This window comes from Cherax quadricarinatus, chromosome 22, assembly GCF_038502225.1.
Source record: "Cherax quadricarinatus isolate ZL_2023a chromosome 22, ASM3850222v1, whole genome shotgun sequence".
NCBI lineage: Eukaryota > Metazoa > Arthropoda > Malacostraca > Decapoda > Parastacidae > Cherax > Cherax quadricarinatus.
The window spans coordinates 44,921,410-44,944,429 of NC_091313.1; the positions used below are offsets into that span (position 1 = coordinate 44,921,410).

General features: G+C 39.7%; 1 long non-coding RNA gene across 1 annotated transcript; it reads left to right on the forward strand.

The window, feature by feature from the left end:
- The first annotated feature begins 5,052 nt into the window (after positions 1 to 5,052).
- On the forward strand, positions 5,053 to 5,622 carry LOC138853103 (uncharacterized). Its single transcript, XR_011392339.1, has 2 exons — positions 5,053 to 5,179; positions 5,332 to 5,622. It is a non-coding gene; the product is annotated as an uncharacterized lncRNA (long non-coding RNA).
- The last annotated feature ends 17,398 nt before the right edge of the window (positions 5,623 to 23,020 follow it).

The window sequence follows — 23,020 nt, forward strand, 5'->3', positions numbered from 1 at the left end:
TATCTTCATCAACATTTAACAATTCCTCAAAATATTCCTTCCATCTTCCCAATACCTCTAACTCTCCATTTAATAACTCTCCTCTCATATTTTTAACTGACAAATCCATTTGTTCTCTAGGCTTTCTTAACTTGTTAATCTCACTCCAAAACTTTTTCTTATTTTCAACAAAATTTGTTGATAACATCTCACCCACTCTCTCATTTGCTCTCTTTTTACATTGCTTCACCACTCTCTTAACCTCTCTCTTTTTCTCCATATACTCTTCCCTCCTTGCATCACTTCTACTTTGTAAAAACTTCTCATATGCTAACTTTTTCTCCCTTACTACTCTCTTTACATCATCATTCCACCAATCGCTCCTCTTCCCTCCTGCACCCACTTTCCTGTAACCACAAACTTCTGCTGAACACTCTAACACTACATTTTTAAACCTACCCCATACCTCTTCGACCCCATTGCCTATGCTCTCATTAGCCCATCTATCCTCCAATAGCTGTTTATATCTTACCCTAACTGCCTCCTCTTTTAGTTTATAAACCTTCACCTCTCTCTTCCCTGATGCTTCTATTCTCCTTGTATCCCATCTACCTTTTACTCTCAGTGTAGCTACAACTAGAAAGTGATCTGATATATCTGTGGCCCCTCTATAAACATGTACATCCTGAAGTCTACTCAACAGTCTTTTATCTACCAATACATAATCCAACAAACTACTGTCATTTCGCCCTACATCATATCGTGTATACTTATTTATCCTCTTTTTCTTAAAATATGTATTACCTATAACTAAACCCCTTTCTATACAAAGTTCAATCAAAGGGCTCCCATTATCATTTACACCTGGCACCCCAAACTTACCTACCACACCCTCTCTAAAAGTTTCTCCTACTTTAGCATTCAAGTCCCCTACCACAATTACTCTCTCACTTGGTTCAAAGGCTCCTATACATTCACTTAACATCTCCCAAAATCTCTCTCTCTCCTCTGCATTCCTCTCTTCTCCAGGTGCATACACGCTTATTATGACCCACTTCTCGCATCCAACCTTTACTTTAATCCACATAATTCTTGAATTTACACATTCATATTCTCTTTTCTCCTTCCATAACTGATCATTTAACATTACTGCTACCCCTTCCTTTGCTCTAACTCTCTCAGATACTCCAGATTTAATCCCATTTATTTCCCCCCACTGAAACTCTCCTACCCCCTTCAGCTTTGTTTCGCTTAGGGCCAGGACATCCAACTTCTTTTCATTCATAACATCAGCAATCATCTGTTTCTTGTCATCCGCACTACATCCACGCACATTTAAGCAACCCAGTTTTATAAAGTTTTTCTTCTTCTCTTTTTTAGTAATTGTATACAGGAGAAGGGGTTACTAGCCCATTGCTCCCGGCATTTTAGTCGCCTCATACGACACGCATGGCTTACGGAGGAAAGATTCTTTTCCACTTCCCCATGGACAATAGAAGAAATAAAAAAAGAACAAGAGCTATTTAGAAAAAGGAGAAAAACCTAGATGTATGTATATATATATATGCATGTGCGTGTCTGTGAAGTGTGACCAAAGTGTTAGTAGGAGTAGCAAGATATCCCTGTTATCTTAGCGTGTTTATGAGACAGAAAAAGAAACCAGCAATCCTACCATCATGCAAAACAATTACAGGTTTTTGTTTCACAGTCATCTGGCAGGACGGTAGTACTTCCCTGGGTGGTTGCTGTCTACCAACCTACTACATATATATATATATATATATATATATATATATATATACATGATAGCAAAAAAAAAAAAACGCAGACATGCGATCTTGACTATGCAAGACAAACCACAGTGGGTGGATATCTTTAGCTCAAGTACTTCTCACACTTCTCAATATTGCAATATTGGAAGGCTGCAACTGAAGGAGTATAGGGAAGTTTTCTCAGAATAGTGCAGTGCGGGTCTTTAACCTGCTGCTGGATCTCTTAGAATGTGGGCTAATGGTCGGTGTCACACCCAGCATTACCACTGTCCCCGTCCCACTATATGTGGTAAGATATAAGATATAAACGATTAGAAAAAGCTTGAGGTGGACTATTATAACTTCTAATTTCAAAATACTTGACTCCTTAAAGCCCTGGGTGTGACACCGACCGTTCACCCAAATTCTGAGAGAGCCAGCAGCAGGTGACCGATCCGCACTGCACTATTCTGAGAAAACTTCCCCTCACTCCTTCACTTGCAGCCTTGCAACACTGCATAGTTCCTGATGATGTGCTGAAAAATGTGAAAGTACTTGAGCTAAAGATTTCCCACCCCCTGTGGCTTGTCTTGCATAGTTAAGATCGCCTGTCTGTGACGTCTGGCAGACGTCCTGGGTGACGTCGCGAGGTGACGTCAGGCAACAGCATGATGTCAGGGGAGAGCCATGGGTGGTGCCATGCAGCATACAACAGCATGTGGCTTTGGTAACTCATGTGACTCTCTCCACATGTGGCTTCGTGATCCACATAGCTGCGAGTGACCTCGGGCACTTGGATACACAGCTCTGGCAAAGAATTTACACTGAGTTCACAGAAAAACAGCAGAAAGGGAGTGAGTATTGTTGATTGGTGTATGGTGGTAGAAGTGTGAGATAAGCGTGGGTAGAGTATGGCGAGGGAGGATCTGGCCACTTCCTCCGCACCCCACATACCCACTTGGAGAATCAACCACACCGGATGCAGAGCACCACACAAACTCACCTCTGACTTGCTAAAATAGCCATGCTGAGCTGAACAACAAGAGCAGAAACACAGGTGATTATGAACACGTGACTGAAGAACAGTGTGGGACGCTATAAAGACCCAGGTTGTTAGGTAAGACACATATGTAATAGTTAGGTATCTTTATTTCGAAACGTTTCGCCTACACAGTAGGCTTCTTCAGTCGAGTACAGAAAAGTTGATAGAAGCAGAAGAGACTTGGAGACGATGTAATCAGTCCATCACCCTTAAAGTTTTCAGGTGGTCAGTCCCTCAGTCTGGTGAAGAGCATTGTTCCGTAGTCTGAAACAATATGGAGTTGAAGTGACAGGATGGAGCCTTATATAGTGCTATATATCTACACCATGGTGTATATCTACACCATGGTGTAGATATACACCATTTTCTTGGAAAATTAAATAGCTTAGCCCATTCTATAAACTTTACTGTTGAGTTTGAAGAAAATAACTCATTGCCTTTTCTAGATGTTTTAATTATTAAGGGTAATAATGAATTCAATTTTAAAATTTACAGAAAACCTACAAATAACTGTTCTTATGTCCACTATTATTCCTCGCATCAAGATAGAGTCAAACTGTCTGTTTTCTCATCAATGTTTTTGAGAGCTTTACGAATTTGTAGTCCTGAGTTCATAGATGAGGAAATATCCAAAATTTATGAAATAGGTAATGATTTAAAATACCCAAGAAATGTAATTGATAAATCTTTTAAAGTTGCTAGAAACACTTTTTATAATCCAAAAAGGGGCAACCAGCCTTATTCAACTAAAAATATGTTGGTTCTCCCTTACCATGAAAACTTGGTTGATATGCCTTCTCTTCTTAAGACTTTTAATATTAAAGTTGTATTCAAAAATCTTGATACAGTAAAAAAATTTTTGATAAAGAATATCCCCCAAAATGCTGATGGATGTGTCTATAAGATTCCTTGTAAAATTTGCGATAAAGTTTATTACGGTAAAACTGGTAAAAATCTCGAACTAAGATTAAAACAACATAAATATAGCATTAGAACTGGACAAGATTCCAATGCTCTATTTATTCATGTAAGAGATTTTAACCATCCAATTGATTTTCAAAAAGTTGAGAAAGTAGTATCAAGCAAGTCCATGGTCGACAGGAATATAATTGAATCTTGTTTCATAAAAAACAGTTTTGACAATAATATGAATATTTCCTTTGGTTTATATAAATTAGATCCATTTATAATTAATAGAATTTGGGAAGAATTTAATAATACACTGGACAAATAATTTTTAAATTTTCTTGGGTAGAATAGCTTAGGGGTGAGTTGTGCAAAGGACCTATCCAAGTTGGCTCGCTGCGCGTCAGGTGTTTAACCGTTGTGGGATCTGATAGTGAGGTGCTGGCCGGACCCCTTATATAGCTTCCTTGGATGCTTCACTTTCATAGTTCCTTGATAATGTGAGTAGTCACGAAAGCGCTTGGAATTTCTCTATTCTTTCTGAGTGGTTGTTTTGTATATATATATATATATATATATATATATATATATATATATATATATATATATATATATATATATATATATATATATATATATACATATGTCGTGCCGAATAGGCAGAACTTGCACTCTTGGCTTAAATAGCAACGCTCATCTTACCATATAGGACAAGCGAAAATTTGTGTATGCAATAATTTCGCCAAAATCATTCTGAACCTAACGAAAAAAATATATTTGTGTTTGTTTAGTACTAAATTATTGTAAACGTATTTAAAATATATTTAGTTGGGTTAGGCTAAAATAAATTGCTCTTGTTATAACAAGGTTAGGTAAGTTTTCTAATATTCTTTTGGTGCAAAATTAAAAATTTTTACATTAACATTAATGAAAAAAATATATCTTTAAACGTATAAGATAAAATTTCAGATAGGACTTAATTTTTAATGAGTTTTTAGTAATTGACCAGTTTTACGTATTCGGCACGACATATGCATATATGTATATATATATATATATATATATATATATATATATATATATATATATATATATATATATATATATATATATATATATATATATATATATATATATATATATATATATATATGCAAAACAACCACTCTGAAAAAATAGAGAAATTCCAAGCGCTTTCGTGACTACTCACATTATCAAGGAACTGTGATCTTATTGCATATATATATATATATATATATATATATATATATATTGTGAGGGAAAAGTAGGTGTAAGTGGGGTTAAGGTTGTTCGGGCAACCAGGAATCATTAGAGAGTTACGTTGCGCGCGCACACACCCCCCCCCCCTCTCTGGCGGGCTGGGGCAAAACTAGTTCCTGGTGTCCGATTTGTTAAAGTTTCTACTCCTGGTAATATTGACCTTACCTGGTGTGGATGGAAGTTTGGAGAGTCACTTCGCCTCCACTCTTCTCCTAATCAGGTGGGGTGATCTACCAGGAGTATTACTGTTTGTTCTTTTCTAGTGTTTGCTGGTTACCAGTAATGATTTTGGCCTTTATCATTCTTTTTCTTTCTTAGATGTTATATTATCATGACTATGGGTAACCAGTTTTATTTTCTCTTATTTGTCAGCTCTGTTCCTGGCGTGGTCTTCCAGGATAGACGCCAGATAAAGGGGCAAGACGTGTGTTAATAATACTTATTAACATTATTCTACAACTACCGGCCCTTACCTATACTACTTGTGCTCCATCCAAGTGGTAGGAGATTCCAGAACATCGGATTACCATCTGCCCAGGATAACCTACATAAATAACATCAGAGGAACTATCTAGGGCCATACCTACTCCTACCCAACTACCTGAATTGAAGGCCATATTTTTTTTATTATATTTAAATTTTAAGTAAAATTCTCAAAAATCATTTTATCTTGTTTTTCCTTAAATCATTTCTTTATTTATTTATTTTTCCATTAGTTTCTTTTGTTCAGTTGGAAGGCGTTCCACTGACATATATATATATATATATATATAAATATATATATATAAATATATATATAAATATATATATATAAATATATATATATAAATATTATATATATATATATATATATATATATAAATATATATATATATATATATAAATATATATATATATAAAATGTATGTATATATATATATATGTCGTGCCGAATAGGCAGAACTTGCGATCTTGGCTTAAATAGCAACGCTCATCTTGCCATATAGGACAAGTGAAAATTTGTGTATGCAATAATTTCACCAAAATCATTCTGAACCTAACGAAAAAAATATATTTCACTGTGTTTGTTTGGTATTAAATTACTGTAAACAAATCTAAAATATATTTAGTTGGGTTAGGCTAAAATAAATTGCTCTTGTTAAAATAAGGTTAGGTAAGTTTTCTAAGATTCTCTTGGTGCAAAATTAAAAATTTTTACATTAACATTAATGAAAAAAATATATCTTTAAAAGTATAAGAGAAAATTTTTGAAAGGACTTCATTTTAAATGAGTTCTTGCTAATTGACCAGTTTTACATATTCGGCACGATATATATATATATATATATATATATATTATAACTTTGATTTCTACTGCAAGAAACTGGTACCCTCCAATGATTTGGGTTTGGAGAGGTATTCTCCATTTTTCTTCTAGTGAAGATTCTCTTCTAAAGGCACAATTCCTCTTCTTCTATTTGAGTTCTGGAATCCTACCAAATTATTGGTCCAAATTGGCAGAAGGTGTTTGCGGGAGGGGGGAGGATCATGTGGCACCTGTGATGGACAGTGTGAGTGCCATGGAAGGACATGGAGGCGGATTAAGTGTGGTAGAGGTGGAAGTCCATTGTGCTGGCTCCCAGGACTCAGATATGGAAACTGAGGGAGCTATAAGGAAAAGGGCAGCAGCGTCAGATTGGGACGATGTTCTGACGCCGGCGCAAAGGCCAGGGAAAAAGACATGGGGTTATGGTACTCAGAGTGACTCTACGAGAGGGCCACAACAGAAGGGGGGGGGATTATTGGGAAGGAGGGTGGAGTATGTGGCAAAGGCAAAGCCCAGGGAAATGGTTTGAAAGGGAAGAGTCATGACATGAGGCGGGGAGGGAAACCTTAAGCCGGCCTCAGGTGTGTAACAATAAATATTAATGGTCTGTGTCATGATGTTAAACGTGAGTGCTTCAGGATGTTTTTGAATAGGTACAAGATTGACGTAGCTTTTGTGCAGGAGCACAATTTTAAGCTTGGTCGTGAATTAGTGGTGCCTGGGTATCAGGCTTATGTGTTGCCGTCTGAGCGCTTAATACCCTTCAGAGGGCAAGGCAGACTAAAATGCAGATTTTGAAAGTGATTTCGTATGAGGAGATAGAGCCACTCGATGTAAGGTCACTGAGACCATCCAAACAGAGTTGTGAAAGTAACATCTCGGGCAATTGCAGATATTCGAAGACCGAGTATATTCGGTCCTGCCCGTTTGGGGTATAACAATTTAGAATGTTGCAAGGTTGCAATTGTTGAAAAAAAACGAAATAAATATTTTTTAAATTTATTATAAAAGTAGACAATATAAAAAACATAAATGGAACTTGTTTCTGAACAATTTATAAGCAGTAAAAAAATAGAAGTAGGAACTACTTATCAACAATGATACATTGCAATGAGATACAACTTACAAATGAAATATTCTTGAGTTCCCTGAGAAAGAACAATCCTTTTACATCACTAATTTCTGCAATGAAACTTTATGAAACAATTTCTATCCTTCTTGATGGATAGATTTACTTTGCATGTGGCACAGGAAAATGAAGATGCGACATGATTATTCTTGTTGCTGCAATACTTGCATGTAAGCAAGTATCTTCTTCTTGTTCAATTTCTTCTTTTTGGATGGTGGCATAGCTTCCTTCTCATCTGTTGGCACCTCTGCATCTTGTGGCAAGTATTCATCATCAGTTTCCACCACTTCCAGGTCATCTGGATCTTGATCTGAGTCACTGTCATCCCAAACACAGACAAATTTCGACTTATCCTTGGAGGACTCACCGTAGAACAATTTCTTATTGATCTGGAAGGACAATAAAAACGTTCTGTACACACCCAGACCATTACTGAATTCATATATACACTACCAAATTTTATGGAAATATTTATATACCGAAACTTGAAAACTGCACCTAAAAGGGCAGGAACGACTGTACTTGGTCCTATTTTGTTGCACTTTTTTCATTTGCATTGTGCACTCGTAATATGCTTCACAACGCCTTCATATATATATCAAAATATGGCTAAACTATTCATTTACACACTAGACACACAAATCAGTACTTACCGACATTGTACGGGGTGAAATGCTTCAGTATGTAAGGAGCACTCAACCGAGAAACACGAGTTTTGGCGCCGGCAAGGTAGAAGTGTTTACATTCTGCTCTCTCGACCAATGGGAAGCGAGCAGCCGCCATCACCGCTCAGCCTGGGCGACTCAGGGAAGGTCTGTGATTGGTCAGAAATAGAGAATGGGAACCTAGATGCGCTGGGGGAGTTGGAGGACGTGCGCAAAAAACCACGTTATGAGGACCGACTACACTCGGTCCTGCCCGGTAAAGGGGGGTATCAGGCTTATGTGTTGCCGTCTGAGCGCTTAAAAGGAGGAGTAGGTGTGTCGATCAGGGAGGCGAGCCCGTTTGTATTGCACTGGAAAGAGGGGGGGAGGGGGGAGAGTCTTACGTGTGGAAGGATGGTGGATGGGAGAGAGAGTGGCGTTTGTGTGTGTGTATGCCCCAGCAGAAAGTGACGTGAAAGTGAAGATGGATTTTGTGCAGGAGGAGCTCGTGTACTACCTAGGCACGTTACCGTCAGTGGCGATTGTGGGGGGGGGGGATTGGAATTGTGTAGTTAAGAGGGCAGACGTGGAACCCAGAGGAGCGGGATATTTTTCCTCAGTCTTGGGAGGCCTGCTTAGAGACCTTCAGTTACGTGATGCTTTCGCGGGAGGTCTGTGGGAGGTGGAACATACGTTTATAAGAATGGGATATGCGGCTAGTTTGGACAGGTTATATTTATCTCAGAGGGTTTTGGTAGAGTCTTTTAAAACTATTGAGATGGTGTCTTCCGATCATAGGGCGGTATTAGTGGAGATGGGGTGGGATGCTTTGGCTCGTAGGCAGGGAAGTTATTGGAAACTGAACACGATGGTTTTGAGGGATAGGGAGGGAGTGGAAGGTTTTGCAGTATTTTGGGAACAGCTCTGTGCAGACAAAAGGACTGAGGAGGATATGGTAGGATGGTGGGATAGTGTGGCTAAGGTAAGAACACGTCAATATTATGTGAGGGAGGGCAAACACATTCATCAGTTGAGGTATGGTTTGTCAAATTATTTAGAACCTAGATTACAGGATTGTTACGAGGGGGGGGCAGTGGCCGGGGTGTATCCAGTGGAAGATATACACATGTTGAAGGACAGGATAAGGGATTTGCAAGAAGAATGTTTTGCAGCGGTACGTGTACAGGCGGGGTTGGACGAAGTACTATGGGGCGACAAGCCATCGGCTTGTGTGCTGCGAGGACAGAAGGTACGACAGCGAACGACTACAGTACCGGGATTGCAAGTCATTTCTTTGGTGGGGGAGGGGGTTTAGAAAGGGTCAGGTATTACAGGAAACCATGGGGATGAGTTCATATGCAGATAGATAGTTTGAGGAATATGGGAAAAGTAGTGGGGTAGATGGAGAGGTTCTTGGGCAGGTATGTGAGTATGTGCCATGCAAACTGGGGAGGAGTGATCGGGAGGCACTGGGTGGGATCATTGAGGTGGAGGAAATATGGAGAGCCCTTATGGACATGAGGAAGGGAAAGGCACCCGGGATCGATGGTTTACCAAGCGAATTTTATGTACAGCACTGGGGTCTGCTTAGGAGTTTCCTAGTAGAGTTAATGAATACCATGAAGGAAGGAGGTAAGATGGGAGAATCACAGGCAACGGCGGTGGTGGTGTTGGTCCCGAAGGGTAAACAGCAGAGTACCCTTCGGGATTACCGAGCCATTTCGTTGCTTTGTGCTGATTATAATTTGTTTGCGAAAATTCTTGGGAATCGGCTTAAATGTGTTGTGGGGAGGGTCGTGTTTGAGTCTCAGTTTGGGTTGCCTGGTAGGTCAATGGGCGAGGGCCACGGGATCATAAAGGGGTTCCTGGAGGACATGGAAAGGGGAAGAGGGGCGTTGGTGGCGTTGGATTGGCAAGGGGCTTATGACAGGGTGGAAAGAAAGGCTTTGAGGGATATTCTCCTACGACAGGGGTTTGGCGAAGAAATAGTGGGGTGGGTGGATGCGTTGTGCTCAAACGCGAAGGTAAGGGTGCAAATCAATGGGTGTGTGGGGGAGGGAGTCACCATGGAGCGGGGTCTTCGGCAGGGATGTCCATTATCACAACTTTTGTTTGCATGTGTTCAGGATCCCTTTTATAGGATGGTGGAGGATCGTCTAAGGACAGGGGAGGGGGATGGTGAGCAGAAGCCTTGGCCTGGTTTGGTGGGCTATGTTGATGATACAACTATTTTGGTGAGTGAGGAGACACGGTTAGGACTTTTGGAGGAAGTTGTACACAATTTTGGGAGAGCTACTGGGATGAAGGTAAATCTGGAAAAGTCAATGATAATGGGGCTGGGAGAGTGGACAGGGAGATTAGATTGGGGATGTGATGTTGTGCAGCGGAGAACCAGGAGTCTGAAAATCTGTGGTGTCGTTTATGAAGCTGACCTGAGTGCTGCAAGGATTAGCAATTCGAATAGGATGGTGGAACAGGTGCAGCGACGTTTGGGAATGCTGCGACCTCACCATTTAACCCTTAGGCAACGTGCAATTGTCATCAATGTATTACTATATAGTAAAGTCTGGTTTGTTTCGGCAGTGATGCCGTTAACAAGAACAGGGATCACGAGTATTCTTAGAATGGTGTTCAAATTTTTGTGGGGCTCAGGGTGCAACTGGTTGCGAAGGGAGGTAGTGACATTGCCGGTATGTAGGGGAGGGTTGGGTTTGTTGGACTTGAGAAAGTGCGTGAAATGTGTTTTTATTAAGACGGAAGTGATAAGTGCAGGTGCATGGAGGGGGAGGGGTCAGCTAGATAAGGTACATGCTCACCTGAGGAAATGGTATGGAGGGGCGGAAATGAAGGAATGTGAAAGTGTTACGTGCTTTAGTGTTAGCCAGAGAACCGGGAAAAGTAAAGGTGGGAACTTTGTGTAAATTGTTAGAGAGACGTAGTGGCGCCGGTTGAAGGGATCTATCCCATGTATGCATGGGATGTAATATGGCGAAGATTTAGTAAATTAAGGATACGACCTAGGCCGCGTGAGGTTATGTATCTTTTCCTGCATGGAATTTTGCTATCGGGAGCGATGCTCCTAGATAGGAGGGTTATCGAGGGTGGGGGGGGGGGTGGCAGATGCAGTGGGGAAGAGACTGCGTATCATGTTGTCTATTTTTGTGAAGGTTTGGAGTGCATCAGGGTATGGATGAATAAGGTTGTGGTGAGGGTGGGGGGTCAAGGTGTGTCGGTATTGCGAGCGTTGAGTCTTGATATGAGTGGTGTGGATGAGGGTGTGGTAAGGGGTTTAACATATGTAATCGTGGACTACATATATGTTTTGTGGGGTATGAGGGGGAAGGAGGGTGGGGATGTGCTGAGAAGGACTTTGGCGGCGACGTTTTATCGAACCTTGTGCCGCAATAGAGACATTTTTGGGAAAAGGTGGGATGAGGTTTTTTCCAAGGGTTACAGAGGCCTAACAATAGGGAATTTATTGGCGTTATAAGGGGTTTTAACTGCCGGGGTGAGTAGGTTGGTAAAAGGGGTGGGGGGGTTCAGGGGTATTCAACGGGCTCACCTCCTTGGGTGTGCAATGATGGGTGATTGGGTGTGATTGGAGGTGCTCGTGTGGGACTAGATGAGAGGTTGTGAAAGATTAGTTTAGCTTAGTTCCCTTGATGGGGAAGGTGTAAATGGCAGTTTAAATATATAAATTATATAATATATATAGTTTCCTTTGGTAGCGTATTATGTTTCGCTTGTACTGGTCTTGCAATTGAATTTTAAACTTTTCTTGAGAGGATATTCCTTTCACTATGTACCTTGAAGAACTGAGTTATTTTTGCCATTTTGTTACGTGTTCCTGCATCAGATTTAAAGTAATTACCTATTATGTAAACATGTGTGGATAAGGATTAGTTCTCTAGATTAAAATTTTTGTATCTATATTTGTAAGTAATACTAGTTAAGCACGTGCTACAAGGCACAGCGAAAGTATAGTCTTGTGGAATGTATGTTACGTTTTGGTAAGTTTGTATGTGGCGTGTTAGGTGTTATAAGTAGTTTGGTGTTGTTAAGTTACTAAAATCATGATGAACCATTTGGATAATACTTATTCATGTTCTAGTCTTGGGTTCTTTAAATTATTTACATAGCCTAGTATTGTACCGCTAATGTAGCATGTGGTGTATTATCTTGCATTTTGAGTGTGAACTTCACTATATGCAATGTTTTGAAAGTTTGTAATTCATGGTTAAAATTAATATTTGATATTATTTTGGTGGTGTATATTCTTCTACTTATTACAGTGTATGTGTATAGGAATGTAATGTTTCATATCTGTTTTAGTCTGTAAATTTATGTTTTTGTGTCTTGTTCATGCTCTACCAACTCTTAGGTAAATACTCATTAAGGTTTTGATGAGGTCAGGGTATGACCATTCATTAGGATAATTCAATGTATGTTATTTAGAACGGGGACTGTACATACGGGGAGGGGGGGGGTAGAAGTGTCAGCTGTGTCTGCACTGGCAATAATGATTATTGTATTATTATTATTATAATCAAGGGGAAAGCGCTAAACCCAGAGGATTATACAGCGCCTGGGGGGGGGATGAGGAAGGCATTCAGGCTTAATTCGGGGAACTGGAGCACAAATCCAATTCCCTAAATCAAGAGCCCCTCACCAACATCAAGGAACCTTCCTTGAGGGGATGATTATTGAAAAAGGAGGGTTTGTAGGTTATGTATATGGTTGTGGGTTATGTATATGGTTGTGGGTTATGTATATGGTTGTGGGTTATGTATATGGTTGTGGGTTATGTATATGGTTGTGGGTTATGTATATGGTTGTGGGTTATGTATATGGTTGTGGGTTATGTATATGGTTGTGGGTTATGTATATGGTTGTGGGTTATGTATATGGTTGTGGGTTATGTATATGGTTGTGTGTTATGTATATGGTTGTGGGTTATGTATATGGTTGTGGGTTATGTATATGGTTGTGTGTTATGTATATGGTTGTGTGTTATGTATATGGTTGTGGGTTATGTATATGGTTGTGGGTTATGTATATGGTTGTGGGTTATGTATATGGTTGTGGGTTATGTATATGGTTGTGGGTTATGTATATGGTTGTGGGTTATGTATATGGTTGTGGGTTATGTATATGGTTGTGGGTTATGTATATGGTTGTGGGTTATGTATATGGTTGTGGGTTATGTATATGGTTGTGGGTTATGTATATGGTTGTGGGTTATGTATATGGTTGTGTGTTATGTATATGGTTGTGGGTTATGTATATGGTTGTGTGTTATGTATATGGTTGTGGGTTATGTATATGGTTGTGGGTTATGTATATGGTTGTGGGTTATGTATATGGTTGTGGGTTATGTATATGGTTGTGGGTTATGTATATGGTTGTGGGTTATGTATATGGTTGTAATATGGCCATGATCTATGGTGTTCTTTCAATGTACCGGGATTGTGTACTAGAGGTTTTGTAATATCTAGTATGGTTTTTAATTTTATACTCTTATACATTATTGTATTTGTTCTGTTTTAAATAAAAATATAAAAAAAAAAATTATTGGTCCAAATACTGTCTCTTTGTTTTTCTTTATGGTAGTATCACTTTTCTTGTGTGATATTATAACTAATTCTCAATTTCTGAAACAGTTATAATGGCAATGAGTTGATTTGCTTGCTTATAAAGCTTTTTATATATATACCAGGATTTGTATTGTTCTACAAACTATTACATCGTTTCAGAAATTTCTTCACAGTTCTAGAAAATGGAAAAGTTTACAGTGACATGAATGTCAGATATTGACAATAAAACCCACACTGTTAGGCTATATATTGTCAAACAAGCGGTGCTCACTGATACACTCCCCTGTGAAATACAATGAGAAAATGATAACAGCAGTAGTAGACGCCAGTGAATAAAGTTACCAATTAGTAATTTTCTGAGTTGCTAATTATGATCAGTAACGCAGATATGGTGATTCATAGTTTTCATTTAGGGGTGACACGTTGCACGAAGTAGCAGCGACGTCTTCCTCGAGCAAATAAAGAAAACTGAAACTGAGGGAAATTAGGGACTTTTTCATTTTTTTTTAAACAAACGTTCATCGATTAAATAACACAGGAGATGTTTTATTTGGAAAAGAAAGAAAAAAAGTTATTACCCTAATTTTACACATATACACACACACACACATAGTAGAGCTGCAAGTGGAGAGAATAACAGGAGTAGAATGGGAAAAGCCTGACTATAAAAGAGGGGACTACATAGGGTTGAAGAACTTCCTGCGGGAGGTCCAGTGGGACAGAGAACTGGCAGGAAAGCCAGTAAATGAAATGATGAAATATGTAGCAACAAAATACAAGGAGGCAGTGGAAAGGTTCATTCCCAAGGGCAACAGTAACAACGGGAAGACCAGAACGAGCCCCTGGTTCACCCGACGGTGTAAGGAGGCAAAAACAAAGTGCAATAGAGAATGGAAAAAGTACAGAAGGCAGAGAACACACGAAAATAGGGAGATCAGTCGCAGAGCCAGAAATGAGTACGCACAGGTAAGGAGGGAGGCCCAGCGACAGTATGAAAATGACATAGCATCGAGAATCAAGACTGATCCGAAACTGTTGTATAGCCACATCAGGAGGAAGACAACAGTCAAAGACCAGGTGATCAGATTAAGGACAGAAGGTGGAGAACTCACAAGAAATGATCAGGAGGTATGTGAGGAGCTGAACAGGAGATTTAAGGAAGTTTTTACAGTAGAGACAGGAAGGGCTGTGGGAAGACAGAGCAGAAGGGAACATCAAGAGGGAATATACCAGCAAGTGTTGGATGACATACGAACAACTGAGGAGGAGGTGAAGAAGCTCTTAAGTGACCTTGACACCTCAAAGGCGATGGGACCAGACAACATCTCCCCATGGGTCCTTAGAGAAGGAGCAGAGATGCTGTGTGTGCCTCTAACCACAATCTTCAACACATCCCTTGAAACTGGGCAACTACCTGAGAAATGGAAGACAGCTAATGTAGTCCCCATATTTAAGAAAGGAAACAGAAACGAGGCACTAAACTACAGACCTGTGTCTCTGACATGTATCGTGTGCAAAGTCATGGAGAAGATTATCAGGAGGAGAGTGGTCGAACACCTGGAAAGGAACAAGATAATAAATGAAAACCAGCATGGGTTCATGGAAGGCAAATCTTGTATCACAAACCTCCTGGAGTTTTATGACAAGGTAACAGAAGTAAGACACGAGAGAGAGGGTTGGGTAGATTGCGTTTTCCTAGACTGCAGGAAGGCCTTTGACACAGTTCCCCACAAGAGATTAGTGCAGAAGCTGGAGGATCAGGCACACGTAAAAGGAAGGGCACTGCAATGGATAAGGGAATACCTGACAGGGAGGCAGCAACGAGTCATGGTACGTGAAGAGGTATCACAGTGGGCGCCTGTTACGAGCGGGGTCCCACAGGGATCAGTTCTAGGACCAGTGCTATTTTTGATATATGTGAACGACATGATGGAAGGAATAGACTCTGAAGTGTCCCTGTTCGCAGATGACGTGAAGTTGATGAGAAGAATTAAATCGGACGAGGATGAGGCAGGACTGCAAAGAGACCTGGAGAGGCTGGACATGTGGTCCAGTAACTGGCTTCTCGAATTCAATCCAGCCAAATGCAAAGTCATGAAGATTGGGGAGGGGCAAAGAAGACCGCAGACAGAGTATAGGCTAGGTGGACAAAGACTACAGACCTCACTCAGGGAGAAAGACCTTGGGGTGACCATAACACCGAGCACATCACCGGAGGCACACATCAACCAACTAACCGCTGCAGCATACGGGCGCCTGGCAAACCTGAGAATAGCGTTCCGATACCTTAATAAGGAATCGTTCAAGACACTGTACACTGTGTATGTTAGGCCAATACTGGAGTATGCAGCACCAGTCTGGAACCCACACCTGGTCAAGCACGTCAAGAAGTTAGAGAAAGTACAAAGGTTTGCAACAAGGCTAGTCCCAGAGCTCAAGGGAATGTCGTACGAGGAAAGGTTAAGGGAAATCGGACTGACGACACTGGAGGACAGAAGGGTCAGGGGAGACATGATAACGACATACAAGATACTGCGGGGAATAGACAAGGTGGACAGAGATAGGATGTTCCAGAGAGGGGACACAGGGACAAGGGGTCACAACTGGAAGCTGAAGACTCAGACGAGTCACAGGGACGTTAGGAAGTATTTCTTCAGTCATAGAGTTGTCAGCAAGTGGAATAGCCTAGCAAGTGAAGTAGTGGAGGCAGGAATCATACATAGTTTTAAGAAGAGGTATGACAAAGCTCAGGAAGCAGAGAGAGAGAGGATCCAGTAGCGATCAGTGAAGAGGCGGGGCCAGGAGCTGAGTCTCGACCCCTGAAACCACAATTAGGTGAGTACAATTAGGTGAGTACACACACACACACACACACACACACAGGGATGTTAGGAAGTATTTCTTCAGCCACAGAGTAGTCAGTAAGTGGAATAGTTTGGGAAGCGATGTAGTGGAGGCAGGATCCATACATAGCTTTAAGCAGAGGTATGATAAAGCTCACGGCTCAGGGAGAGTGACCTAGTAGCGATCAGTGAAGAGGCGGGGCCAGGAGCTCGGACTCGACCCCCGCAACCTCAACTAGGTGAGTACAACTAGGTGAGTACACACATATATACATACATATATATATATATATATATATATATATATATATATATATATATATATATATATATATATATATATATATATATATATATATATATATATATATATATATATATAATGGTGGTTGGGGATTTCAATGCTAAAGTGGGTAAAAATGTTATGGAGGGAGTAGTAGGTAAATTTGGGGTGCCAGGGGTAAATGTAAATGGGGAGCCTTTAATTGAGCTATGTGTAGAAAGAAATTTGGTAATAAGTAACACATATTTTATGAAAAAGAGGATAAATAAATATACAAGGTATGATGTAGCACGTAATGAAAGTAGTTTATTAGATTATGTATTGGTGGATAAAAGGTTGATGGGCAGGCTCCAGGATGTACATGTTTATAGAGGGGCAACTGATATATCGGATCATTATTTAGTTGTAGCTACAGTTAGAGTAAGAGGTAGATGGGAAAAGAGGAAGGTGGCAACAACAAGTAAGAGGGAGGTGAAAGTGTATAAACTAAGGGAGGAGGAAGTTCGGGCGAGATATAAGCGACTATTGGCAGAAAGGTGGGCTAGTGCAAAGATGAGTAGTGGGGGGGTTGAAGAGGGTTGGAATAGTTTTAAAAATGCAGTATTAGAATGTGGGGCAGAAGTTTGTGGTTATAGGAGGGTGGGGGCAGGAGGAAAGAGGAGTGATTGGTGGAATGATGAAGTAAAGGGTGTGATAAAAGAGAAAAAGGTAGCTTATGAGAGATTTTTACAAAGCAGAAGTGTTATAAGAAGAGCAGAGTATATGGAGAGTAAAAGAAAGGTAAAGAGAGTGGTGAGAGAGTGCAAAAGGAGAGCAGATGATAGAGTGGGAGAGGCACTGTCAAGAAATTTTAATGAAAATAAGAAAAAAATTTGGAGTGAGTTAAACAAGTTAAGAAAGCCTAGGGAAAATATGGATTTGTCAGTTAAAAACAGAGTAAGGGAGTTAGTAGATGGGGAGATGGAGGTATTGGGTAGATGGCGAGAATATTTTGAGGAACTTTTAAATGTTAAGGAAGAAACAGAGGCAGTAATTTCATGCACTGGTCAGGGAGGTATACCATCTTTTAGGAGTGAAGAAGAGCAGAATGTAAGTGTGGGGGAGGTACGTGAGGCATTACGTAAAATGAAAGGGGGTAAAGCAGCTGGAACTGATGGGATCATGACAGAAATGTTAAAAGCAGGGGATGATATAGTGTTGGAGTGGTTGGTACTTTTGTTTAATAAATGTATGAAAGAGGGGAAGGTACCTAGGGATTGGCGGAGAGCATGTATAGTCCCTTTATATAACGGGAAAGGGGACAAAAGAGACTGTAAAAATTATAGAGGAATAAGCTTACTGAGTATACCAGGAAAAGTGTATGGTAGGGATATAATTGAAAGAATTAGAGTTAAGACAGAATGTAGGATTGCTGATGAGCAAGGAGGTTTCAGAGTGGGTAGGGGATGTGGAGATCAAGTGTTTACATTGAAGCATATATGTGAACAGTATTTAGATAAAGGTAGGGAAGTTTTTTATTGCATTTATGGATTTAGAAAAGGCATAAGATAGAGTGGATAGAGGAGCAATGTGGCAGATGTTGCAAGTATATGGAATAGGTGGTAAGTTATTAAATGCTGTAAAGAGTTTTTATGAGGATAGTGAGGCTCAGGTTAGGGTGTGTAGAAGAGAGGGAGACTACTTCCCGGTAAAAGTAGGTCTTAGACAGGGATGTGTAATGTCACCATGGTTGTTTAATATATTTATAGATGGGGTTGTAAAGGAAGTAAATGCTAGGGTGTTCGGGAGAGGGGTAGGATTACATTTTGGGGAATCAAACTCAAAATGGGAATTGACACAGTTACTTTTTGCTGATGATACTGTGCTTATGGGAGATTCTAAAGAAAAATTGCAAAGGTTAGTGGATGAGTTTGGGAATGTGTGTAAAGGTAGAAAGTTGAAAGTGAACATAGAAAAGAGTAAGGTAATGAGGGTGTCAAATGATTTAGATAAAGAAAAATTGGATATCAAATTGGGGAGGAGGAGTATGGAAGAAGTGAATGTTTTCAGATACTTGGGAGTTGACGTGTCGGCGGATGGATTTATGAAGGATGAGGTTAATCATAGAATTGATGAGGGAAAAAAGGTGAGTGGTGCGTTGAGGTATATGTGGAGTCAAAAAACGTTATCTATGGAGGCAAAGAAGGGAATGTATGAAAGTATAGTAGTAACAACACTCTTATATGGGTGTGAAGCTTGGGTGGTAAATGCAGCAGCGAGGAGACGGTTGGAGGCAGTGGAGATGTCCTGTTTAAGGGCAATGTGTGGTGTAAATATTATGCAGAAAATTCGGAGTGTGGAAATTAGGAGAAGGTGTGGAGTTAATAAAAGTATTAGTCAGAGGGCAGAAGAGGGGTTGTGGAGGTGGTTTGGTCATTTAGAGAGAATGGATCAAAGTAGAATGACATGGAAAGCATATAAATCTATAGGGGAAGGAAGGAGGGGTAGGGGTCGTCCTCGAAAGGGTTGGAGAGAGGGGGTAAAGGAGGTTTTGTGGGCAAGGGGCTTGGACTTCCAGCAAGCGTGTGTGAGCGTGTTAGATAGGAGTGAATGGAGACGAATGGTACTTGGGACCTGACGATATGTTGGAGTGTGAGCAGGGTAATATTTAGTGAAGGGATTCAGGGAAACCGGTTATTTTCATATAGTCGGACTTGAGTCCTGGAAATGGGAAGTACAATGCCTGCACTTTAAAGGAGGGGTTTGGGATATTGGCAGTTTGGAGGGATATGTTGTGTATCTTTGTGTGTATGCTTCTAGACTGTTGTATTCTGAGCACCTCTGCAAAAACAGTGATAATGTGCGAGTGTGGTGAAAGTGTTGAATGATGATGAAAGTATTTTCTTTTTGGGGATTTTCTTTCTTTTTTTTGGGTCACCCTGCCTCGGTGGGAGACGGCCGACTTGTTGAAATATATATATATATATATATATATATATATATATATATATATATATATATATATATATATATATATATATATATATATATATATATATAAGAGGCGTGGAGTTAAAAGATAAAGAATCACACATAAAGTGGGAGTTGTCACAGCTGCTCTTTGCTGATGACACTGTGCTCTTGGGAGATTCTGAAGAGAAGTTGCAGAGATTGGTGGATGAATTTGGTAGGGTGTGCAAAAGAAGAAAATTAAAGGTGAATAAAGGAAAGAGTAAGGTTATGAGGATAACAAAAAGATTAGGTGATGAAAGATTGAATATCAGATTGGAGGGAGAGAGTATGGAGGAGGTGAACGTATTCAGATATTTGGGAGTGGACGTGTCAGCGGATGGGTCTATGAAAGATGAGGTGAATCATAGAATTGATGAGGGAAAAAGAGTGAGTGGTGCACTTAGGAGTCTGTGGAGACAAAGAACTTTGTCCTTGGAGGCAAAGAGGGGAATGTATGAGAGTATAGTTTTACCAACGCTCTTATATGGGTGTGAAGCGTGGGTGATGAATGTTGCAGCGAGGAGAAGGCTGGAGGCAGTGGAGATGTCATGTCTGAGGGCAATGTGTGGTGTGAATATAATGCAGAGAATTCGTAGTTTGGAAGTTAGGAGGAGGTGCGGGATTACCAAAACTGTTGTCCAGAGGGCTGAGGAAGGGTTGTTGAGGTGGTTCGGACATGTAGAGAGAATGGAGCGAAACAGAATGACTTCAAGAGTGTATCAGTCTGTAGTGGAAGGAAGGCGGGGTAGGGGTCGGCCTAGGAAAGGTTGGAGGGAGGGGGTAAAGGAGGTTTTGTGTGCGAGGGGCTTGGACTTCCAGGAGGCATGCATGAGCGTGTTTGATAGGAGTGAATGGAGACAAATGGTTTTTAATACTTGACGTGCTGTTGGAGTGTGAGCAAAGTAACATTTATGAAGGGGTTCAGGGAAACCGGCAGGCCGGACTTGAGTCCTGGAGATGGGAAGTACAGTGCCTGCACTCTGAAGGAGGGGTGTTAATGTTGCAGTTTAAAAACTGTAGTGTAAAGCACCCTTCTGGCAAGACAGTGATGGAGTGAATGATGGTGAAAGTTTTTCTTTTTCGGGCCACCCTGCCTTGGTGGGAATCGGCCAGTGTGATAATAAAAATAATAAAAAAATAATATATATATATATATATATATATATATATATATATATATATATATATATATATATATATATATATATATATATATATATATATATATATATATATATATATATATAGATATGTCGTGCCGAATAGGCAGAACTTGCGATCTTGACTTTTGACTTAAATAGCAACGCTCATCTTGCCATATAGGACAAGTGAAAATTTGTGTATGCAATAATTTCGCTAAAATCATTCTAAACCTAACGAAAGAAATATTTCACTGTGTTTGTTTAGTATTAAATTATTGTAAACAAATCTAAAATATATTTAGTTGGGTTAGGCTAAAATAAATTGTTCTTGTTATAATAAGGTTAGGTAAGTTTTCTAAGATTCTTTTGGAGTAAAATTTAAATTTTTTACATTAACATTAATGAAAAAAATGTATCTTTAAACGTATAAGAGAAAATTTTAGAAAGGACTTAATTTTAAATGAGTTCTTGCTAATTGACCAGTTTTACATATTCGGCACGACATATGTATATATATATATATATATATATATATATATATATATATATATATATATATATATATATATATATATATATATATATTGTCAAGAGATTGAATCATCCAAATTTATTTTGTTTTTAAGATAGTAGGTTGGTAGACAGTAACCGCCCAGGGAGGTACTACCGTCCTGCCAAGTGAGTGTAAAACGAAAGCCTGTAATTGTGTTACATGATGGTAGGATTGCTGGTGTCTTTTGTCTGTCTCATAAACATTCAAGATTACAGGTACGTCTTGCTACTTCTACTTACACTTAGGTCACACTACACATGCATGTACATGTTTATTTATACACGCTCATCTGAGTTTTCTTTGATTTATCTTAATAGTTCTTGTTCTTATTACTTTTCCTTTTACATCCATGGGGAAGTGGAATAAGAATCCTTCCTTCGTAAGCCATGCGTATTGTAAAAGTCAACTAAAATGCCGGGAGCAATGGGCTATTAGCCCCTTTTCCTGAAGAGATTACTAAAAAGAAGAAGAAAATTGTCAAAGTGGGATGTCTGAATGTACGTGGATGTTGTGTGAATGATAAGAAAGAGAGGATTGTGGATGCTATGAATGAGAAGAAGCTGGATGTCTTGGCTTTCAGTGAAACAAAGCTGAAGGGGGTGGGAGAGTTTCAGTGGAGAGAAGTAAGTGGGATTAGATCAGGGGTTTCAAATAGAGTTAGAGCTAAAGAAGGAGTAGCAATAATGTTGAAGGATAAGCTATAGCAGGAAAAGAGGGAGTATAAATGTATTAATTCAAGGATTATGAAGAGTAAAATAAAGGTTGGATGTGAAAAGTGGGTTATAGTAAGCGTATATGCACCTGGAGAAGAAAGAAGTGTAGAGGAGAGAGAGAGAGAGGTTTTGGGAATTGTTGAGTGAGTGTGTTGGGAGTTTTGAACCAAGTGTGAGAATACTTGTGGTTGGGGATTACAATGCTAAAGTTCGTAAAAATGTTGTGAAGGGAGTAGTAGGTAAATTTGGGGTGCCAGGGGTAAATGAAAATGGGGAACCTTTAATTGAACAATGTGTAGAGAAAGGTTTGGTAATAAGTAATACATATTATAAAAAAGAGGATAAATAAATATACAAGGTATGATATAGCACGTAATGAAAGTAGTTTAGATTATATACTGGTGGGTAAAAGGTTGATGGGTAGGCTTCAGAATGTATATGTTTATAGAGAGGCAACTGATATGTCGGATCATTATTTAGTTGTAGCTACAGTTAGAGTAAGAGGTAGATGGGAAAGGAAAATGGCAACAACAAGTAAGAGAGAGGTGAAATTGTATAAACTAAGGGAGGAAGAAGTTCGGGTGAGACATAAGCAACTATTGGCAGAAAGATGGGCTAGTGCAAGAATGAGTAGTGGGGGGGGGGTTGAAGACGGTTGGAATAGTTTTAAAAATGCAGTATTAGAATGTGGGGCAGAAGTTTGTGGCTAGAGGAGGGTTGGGTGCAGGAGGAAAGAGGAGTGATTGGTGGAATGATGAAGTAAAGGGTGTGATAAAAGAGAAAAATGCAGCTTATGTTATAAAAAGAGCACAGTATATGGAGAGTAAAAAAAAGGTGAAGAGATTGGTGAGAGAGTGTAAAAG